Source organism: Pezoporus wallicus, unplaced genomic scaffold (genome assembly GCF_028554395.1).
Source record: "Pezoporus wallicus isolate ANWC-B61680 ecotype Strahan unplaced genomic scaffold, APGP_CSIRO_Pwel_v1 contig_5542, whole genome shotgun sequence".
NCBI classification, from domain to species: Eukaryota; Metazoa; Chordata; class Aves; order Psittaciformes; family Psittacidae; genus Pezoporus; species Pezoporus wallicus.
In genome coordinates this window covers 1,871,412-1,879,472 of record NW_026640165.1, presented here as the reverse complement: position 1 = coordinate 1,879,472, position 8,061 = coordinate 1,871,412, and positions in this window count along the sequence as shown.

Here is an 8,061-nt window from a genome sequence, read left to right as displayed (position 1 = left end):
TTTTCCTGCCAAAACGAGCAAGCTAACATGTTTTGGGAATGTTACCTTCTCCTTCCTTTCTGCCAGCTGCCAAGATTTGAAAGTGCCTCCCTGGTATCCCAACACACCGAAGGTCAGAGAGAAGGTACAAATACAACACGCTCATCTGACAAAAAAGACATTATGAGAAACGAACTGTTCTTCCAAGTCGTAAGAATTTATCTAAACCAAAACCACCCGTGTACAAAAGCCAAAATCTCCTCTAAGAGATGAATTAAAAACAAAACAAAAAAGAAAGTGTCCAACTTTACTCTTTTTTTTTTTTTTAATTCTACTTGATTAAAGCCTGCTTTGGACATCACGTGCTTCTCTTGTTCTCAGTTCTTCAATGTTTTGGAACATTAAGGGGAATGGTTAGCTTGTAAAGTTGGGGTTTTTTTAACTCAACTTCATGTTCAAAACTTGTTGTGACAGATGTTTTTAGAAGTATGCTTCACAGAATCATAATTACTGCCATTTTCTTTAGAAGCTGAATCAAATAATTTACTAATCTCTGCTTTAAAATAGGTCAACTTTTCACACTAAACCAAACAGCAATACTAACAAAGAGCTTATTGACTTATATGTATTTTTGAGGGACAAAAATAAGTTTGGGACAAAAGTAAATAAAGACTATGGGTAAGAAGGGGTTCAGCAGGAACTGGGCAGCATCCACCCAAACCGCACTGCGCAGGAACGCCTGGGTGGAAGTGCTTCCCGTGGTTTTCCTTCTGGTATTTGCCTTCCTTCCCCCAGCCTACCACTGAAGTCTCAGGCAAGGTCTATGCCTACAGCAATTCACTGGATGGAGTTTAACACGGCGAACAGCTTCTCCAAGCAAAACACAACATACTGGCAAGACTGGATCTACACCAGGGACTTTTATTGGCACAGCTGCTTTGATCAAAGAGCCTCGCTCCACATCTCCGACTCGCACAGCTGCGCCAGAAAAACGCCGCGGAGGCACAGCCTCGGAGGAGCACAGGACATGATTCATGATATTTTTGCACAGACAGCCTTTTAGCATTACTGAGGCCGAACCCTACCTTCTACCCAACTCCATCAATGTCTGCTCCCCCCCCCCCCGTGGAGGAAGCACTGCCCTCCCCGCACCATTTAAGCGCCCGCCGCGAAACAAACAAACACTGATTACATAAAGAAGGTATTTACGACAGAATTAAAGGTGCATGAGCACGCAGCACTCCCCGTGACCCCGGGCGACGCCGAGCTGCCGGACCGGGCGGGGCGCGGGCCTCGGGCCCGAGATGGCGGCGGGCTCCGCGGCGGGGCGCTGACTCACGGCCTCAGTCTGGAAACAGTGACTGGGCTCCCGGGTGGTGCCCGTCTGTAACGATCCGCGGGGGGCCGGCGCCTTCCGTGGTTGCCCACGGTGAACTAGCGCCCCGCAACGCTACTGCGAGACGGGCCCGCTCCGCTCTCGCCACGGCGTGCGGAGGTAAGAGCAAGTTGCTAAAGGTCAGGGAGTGAGTCAGCAGCTGCGCTTGGTCCGGGCCCCAGCCTCGCCCCTAGGATTTGTTTCGTTAAACAAGACGCTGGGAGTAGCTTGGGTCCAAAATACAAGTTGGTGAGGGGGAAAAAAAGCCCAGCTTCTTAAAATCCACGCAGGTCTATAGTCCTGCTACCCTATGAGTGTCTTGCAAGTGTCTCCCAGACATTTCCATACATTTATTGCCAGAATAACAACTTGGTTTGGGTATGTACGACTCCTGTTTTACTGTCAGAGACACTACAGGTATTGGCAGGGTTTGCCGGCCTACACAGTAGCTCTGGGTGACTGCAGAGCCAAGAATGGACTCCTGACTACCTGAGGCCAAACTCTCATCGTAAAATACATCACTATGCGTGATCTGATGCAAAGCAAATACATGCGCAATTCAGAACAATCATCAGGGTTTGAGGCTGATGCGAGGATTTCAAGATTTTGCAATCGTTGGGATGTTTTCCAAGAAAAGCGTCCCTTCCTTATCCCGTTTTCAACATCATCCCCATCACGTGAACGTGTCCCAAATCCTGTATGAAAGCTTGTATTGTAATTTGGTATCTACAACAGTTCTGACTTTCCGGCACGCTAATGAAGCTTTGGGAGTAAATAGGTAACAAGAACCCCACAAACAACCGGTTAATTGTTCCAACTTAAATAGAAATGTTTCCCTATTTAGAGCTCTCTGCAAGCTCTGTGTCCCATGAAACATGTCGTTAGTGGCCACTAGAGGGAACGCTGGTGTTACTGTTTCCGCGGGTCTACAGGGGTAATGCAGTTGAAAAAGGAAATTAAAGACACCGAAGTCGTACTTAGCATCAAAGCACACTCGGTGTGCAGGTGTCCTTGGCACATCAGCTTAGGGTTTGACTTTTCCAAGACGTAAGAGCCTGCCTGTTAGTAAAGGCATTGCCATCTGCAAGGCACTATTTGAAGAGAGACATTACTTTCAAAAACATGCAGTATATTCTGCAGCATGAATTGGAAATTATTACTTCTTATACGTGCACGTGCAAGTTCAGCTTGGAAAGAAAAGGTAGAAAAACAATGCCATGGAATTTAACTAAAAATCTTCTGTGCTTAATCATGTAACAAACAAACCCTTCAGAGGTCATTTTCCCAGTTAAAAAACGTGGGAGTTATTTGAAAAAATGCCTCCAGAAGAAATATGGAAATTGATGTTGAGATTCAACTATTAAGTGACTAGACAGTGTATTACAATATCAAGTGTCTAACCCTACATCCCACAAGCTCAGATTTTGCCTATATTTAGAATTCAGGCTTTTCCTAAATAACTGATACGTCTTTATATAGGAAGGCTTTCATGGTGTCCTCTGTCAAAAATACATTTTTTAATAAATTGAAAACTGGTAAACCAGGAAATGTCTTTCTACACCACTCCACAATAAATTTAACTTTGAAGTTGTGGTGTTCTTCCTCCCTTTCTCTTTTGATCTCCCTTATACATCTGAACAGCCTTTAGGCTCTTTGGAGAAAGACTTAAGCTTCTAGGTTTTTTAATGAGTTTTGATGCAGACCCTGCATTTCCAGATCAGGACTTGTGTATGCAGATGTCTCCATTCTGCAAACAGGCTACTCTGCTTGTGGTAGAGCGATCTGAAAGGCAAAACCCCCAGTTTGCTCTCCTGAAAGTTTTGTCTGCTGCAGGGTGGAAGGTGGAGAGTACAGAGGCCAAATCAAGCAGCTACAGAAGATACAAAATTGTCTCAAGCCCCCTCAGATTCTTCAGAAAAAGACTTGTTCATACCTTGTTATGGAGCATGTTTCCACCCCACTGTAGGCTTTTTCTACCCAAAATGAAAAGCGTTTTCCCCAAACTAAATGTTAAATCTATTTGCCGTGCAGGTTCACGGTTCTCTACAAAAACTTACGTGAGCATGCTAGGTGTGAAGCCAAGTCTTCTGAGATCCATTGGCCCGGATTCCAGATACAGACGTCGACAGTAAATAGCACTGTGGAGTTAAAGCCTCAGTATCACACTTACCATCTGTGACATACCCAGAAAGCACAAAAATATGCATTTTACCTAGAACTGAGATTAAAATCCTGTAAAAATGAGTGTCTGAATCATTTTGAGACAGATATGTAGCAGCTTTTTCATTTGCAAATTACCTTTTCTCCTTTGCATGCATTCAGTTTGCTGAGTGAATTCATATTCACTCAGTGAGGATGTAAAAGAAAATGAGTAAAAGTACAGGTAGTCCATGCAGTAGATGGCAGCAGGACACAAAACTGTATCAAAGCTTACTCACTCAGCCCCTTGGTTGAAGCCAAATATGCATCTTCTGAATTTCAGAATTAAGATGATGTCAATGCCATCCTTCTTGCTCTGTATGCCTAGGCTCTAATTAAATCATTACTCCCCCTTCACACACCCTACCTCACCTTACGCCATGCCCAAAATGAATGGGTGCTCAGAGAATGAATCAATACTGTGTAACACAGACATTGTTGGTAGCTTTGCTGATTCAGTTGCTTCTGCTGTTGAAAGAGAGGTAGAAAATAAGGTGGGGGATTGGGAAGTGCTAATTGTGAGCTCTTGTCACTTTACACATGGCTACCAAGAAGCACAAAACAAGCAGGAGAGACCACACCAATGTAAAATAAAGATAAAAATAAATTTGCACTCCAGCTATTGACCTCTTAAAATTGCCGGCCACAAAGTCAAGAAACCACAAGGTTGATTTGAAAAATGTGTAATATTACAAAGTCATATTAGGAAAATATATACTGGGTTTGTGCCTATCTACTTTTCATCTCTCCTGTCCAAAGGCAGTGTCCTGTCCTGATGACACAGCTGCTACTGCTGACTGTGAAATACAGCTATTATTGTTTTAATTCTGCTACAGGAGCTTTCACATCCACATGCAGACATCCATCTTCAGTGACTAACGACATACTCACCAGGCATCACAGCAACCTTGCTCACCAGAGCTTCCACTTCCACCCAATGGAGCAGCCTCTGTTCTGCAGCCATTCTGCCAGACCCTCTCACATCAATTTTCTCCTTTCATAATGACTTCCAAGCTATTTGTACTCAATTTCTTCTCCCAGCCTTTCGTAGCTAGCTGCAATGGCGGTTGGGTTTCCACCTTCTTAAAAACCACCTTAGGCATGCCTGCTCCCATATTTCACCTCTTTTTATCTCCTCACAGAGGATGCTGTTGGGAACATGGAGCAGAGGAATAGAGGACTTGTTCGTCCCAGAAAAGATCTTTATTTCTCCAGCACTAGAAGGGAAACTTCACTTGTCTCATGCAGTGATTCAAGTTGGGAAGAAACAGAACAAGTAACATGCCAGGTGTATATTTTGTATTGTTTTCTTCCAAGACAGGTTAGGAATTAATGAGAAATTAATTTCACGTCATTATGGCAAAGATTCCAGTTTTAGCTAAACTTCTATCACCTACAAAGATACAGCAAGATAATAAATGACAGATATATCAAGAAAAAAGAAAGACTTGACATATCAAGAAACAGACCAGAAGAGTGATAAGAAAACCCTATATCCCAGCTCAAAAGTTGCAGTAAAACCAGTCAAGAAGAGACTACAGGTATCTGCAGGTTCCCCCTATGCTGGCTAGTAAATTAAAATGCCAGGGAGCGTTCCTGGGCAATGGAATACAATCATCTGTCTAAAATTTATTATTTTTTTAGACTAGCCCTGGCATGGATTTTGTGTGGGCCAATAAGAAATAATTTTTGGATACAGTTGGGGAGCTACTATAGGCCAAGGACTATTCTCAGTTGGCCATCTGCACATAGCTACCCATGTGGAAAGCTGGAAAAAAGCTTGTAAGATAGCTTATAAATGAGCCCACAAAAATACTGAAAAACACAATGAATGTTGGTCATTCAATGCCTTAGTACTAGCAAATAGACCCAGGCACATAGAATTCCCTATGATGGGTATAACCATACAGATGCAGCCAAAAACTAATGGTACAGTGAAGCTAAGATTGATTGAGACAGTCGCACCACCTGACTCCACAAGGACAAAGATATAGCATGGTGGTACATTGAGTGGCCTTTTCCAAAAAAGACATTTATCAGAACTGAGTTTCCAGCATCTTCAGAAACATCGGGAGCAGGTCCCAGATGCTCACTCGGCTGCCAGGGAATTAGTCTTCCACAGAGACACCTGAACAGCACATTACCCTTTCCCAAAACTTCATAGCTGTGCAGCTGAAATAATTCAATACCTTAAAAGAAGAAAGAACAAAGTATTCATACCATGATGCTATTTTTAGGCCATCCTAATTTAATTTACCTCAATAAGAAAAGATTGAGTCAGCAGATACTGTCACAATGGCCTAGTGTAACTTAAGCATCAGTTTTTCACATGGTTTTGATTTGGCACAGGTTCTTTTATGTAACGGTTTATGTCTCTTCCCTGTTCCCCTATACATACATATACATCTACCAGTTCTAAGGGAGAAACACAACCCTACCCATGGTATTCACACAGCCATTGCAATGCCATTTCTGCACTCCAGCTCATCTTTATCTGCCGCTGTGGAAGGGACAGGGATGGGACAAGGGGATGTGGAAAGGAGAGTTGCTGCCCAGTCAACCAAACCACTGCATCCCAACATGCTCCCAGCCAGTCACTCCACTTGCCTTACACCCTGCTACTGCCACTGGCTCTTCACCTGGCTGTTAAGAGTGAATAAAGAGAATCTAGAGGGAAAGAAGGAAATGGTTTGAAGAATAGACACTGTTAAAATGTAATTTTCTTTGGGTTTTTCATATCCTACAAAGATTATTTGGCTTCCCTTCAGTCCATGAAGTGAGTGTCCAGCCTGCTAAGCATCTTTCTGAGCCAAAAGGTAGATTAAGAACTTGGAAACAGCCTTGGTATGTATCTGAAGGAAATACATCTCTCAGAATGATTTGAAAATGATCCTCAATTCTGTGTGACAGTCAACAGCACAGATCTGTACATCCTCAATATACAAAGAAACAATTCCTCCCAGAGAAAACTGCACTAATACCTATTTCAGAGCTACAGACACAGGAAAATATTTTAGAAACTTAAAAAAAAAAAACAACCAAACCACCACACTTATAACCATAACATATGCAAATGGATAAAAAGAGCTTGGAACTAACATAAAAACTTTAGCAAGAGCATGTTAGAATGTCCGTGCTCTGGCAAGCTGACTTTGAGCACAGCCACTTTTCAATTTGTTCAGCAAAAGCTGTCAGATGCTGTAAGTGTCTGAAAAAGGACTAGGAATTTGATGTGCCAGGTCTGTGAAGGATGACAGCAGATACTGATTTTATACATCTGGGAATTCCTGATTTTGAAAATCAGTAATGCTTGCCATGGAAAGTCTGTTATAAACTACAAAATTACACAAATCGTAACCTGAGTATCCCAGGGTCACCATACAGAAAGCTTAGAGCACCCAACATTTCAAACAAAACGAAACCAAACCACCAAAGCCAAACCACAACCAAACCCGCCTTTCCAGTAAGAATAGTCTTTACTGAATACAAAAAGAAAACACAAAGAAAGAAGACAGAGTGACAGTGATTTAGGTTGCAGATGGTTTCACATTGCTCTTCACAGATTTGCCCCAAGAGTTCCACAATCAGTCACTTCTGGACCTCAAACAGAAGATCAAAAGGGAATGGTTTCAGGAGTGTTTATTCCAGATGAACTTGAATAAAATCCCATAAAGCACAAACAAATGGCATTTTAGAAGTGATGGCATCAGCACTAATTCCAAGGAGGCTTGTTGTCCTCAGGGTTTGAGTCTTGTGATCGTCTGAGGGCTGTAGTTGAATTTTGTTTCTCATGGTTAAAGCATTTGTAAACATTTGCTGCCATGTGGATTCTCTTTAGCTTGGTAACATGTAAGCCCATGAATGACTTTTTCCTACAGGATTTCTCTTAGGCTTTTCTCCCCTCACCCAGCAGGGCATATTTTCAACATTGGAGCATCTGGGGGGTTCTCTCCCCTTTAGAATCTAGCCAACTATTAAATTCATTTAAATAATCTGGAGAACTATACATCACTGGTGAGGCTGGGGATAGAGGAAAGAAACAAACATGTACATGCCAAGCAACTGCCAAAGCCCTGTTCCTTTAGCAACCTGACTACAAATAAAGATGATAAAAATCTTTAATAACAGAAGCATCAGTTAATCCAAGTATGGACCTTATAAGGTAAACATGATAGCGTTTAAAATTATTCGAGCTATCTTCTGAAAGATCATAAAAAATCAGTGACTTGGTATGATTTCCTTCTTAAGATGAACACTCACCATATTTATGACATGAAGACTGGCATGTTTGACGTGTATGTATGAATAGATGCAGGAGAAATCCCATGTGCTGAGTGATGGAGGATATAATGATCTGGATGAAACTTACAAAGCAACAGTTTATTTCTGTTGGTTAAACTGCCCTGAATTTACCATCAAAGAAAATTACAGAAAACATCCAGACCCCAGGAACAACACAATAAAACTGCTGCAACAGGAAGTTGTACTTCGGGACTCAGAAAATCCAA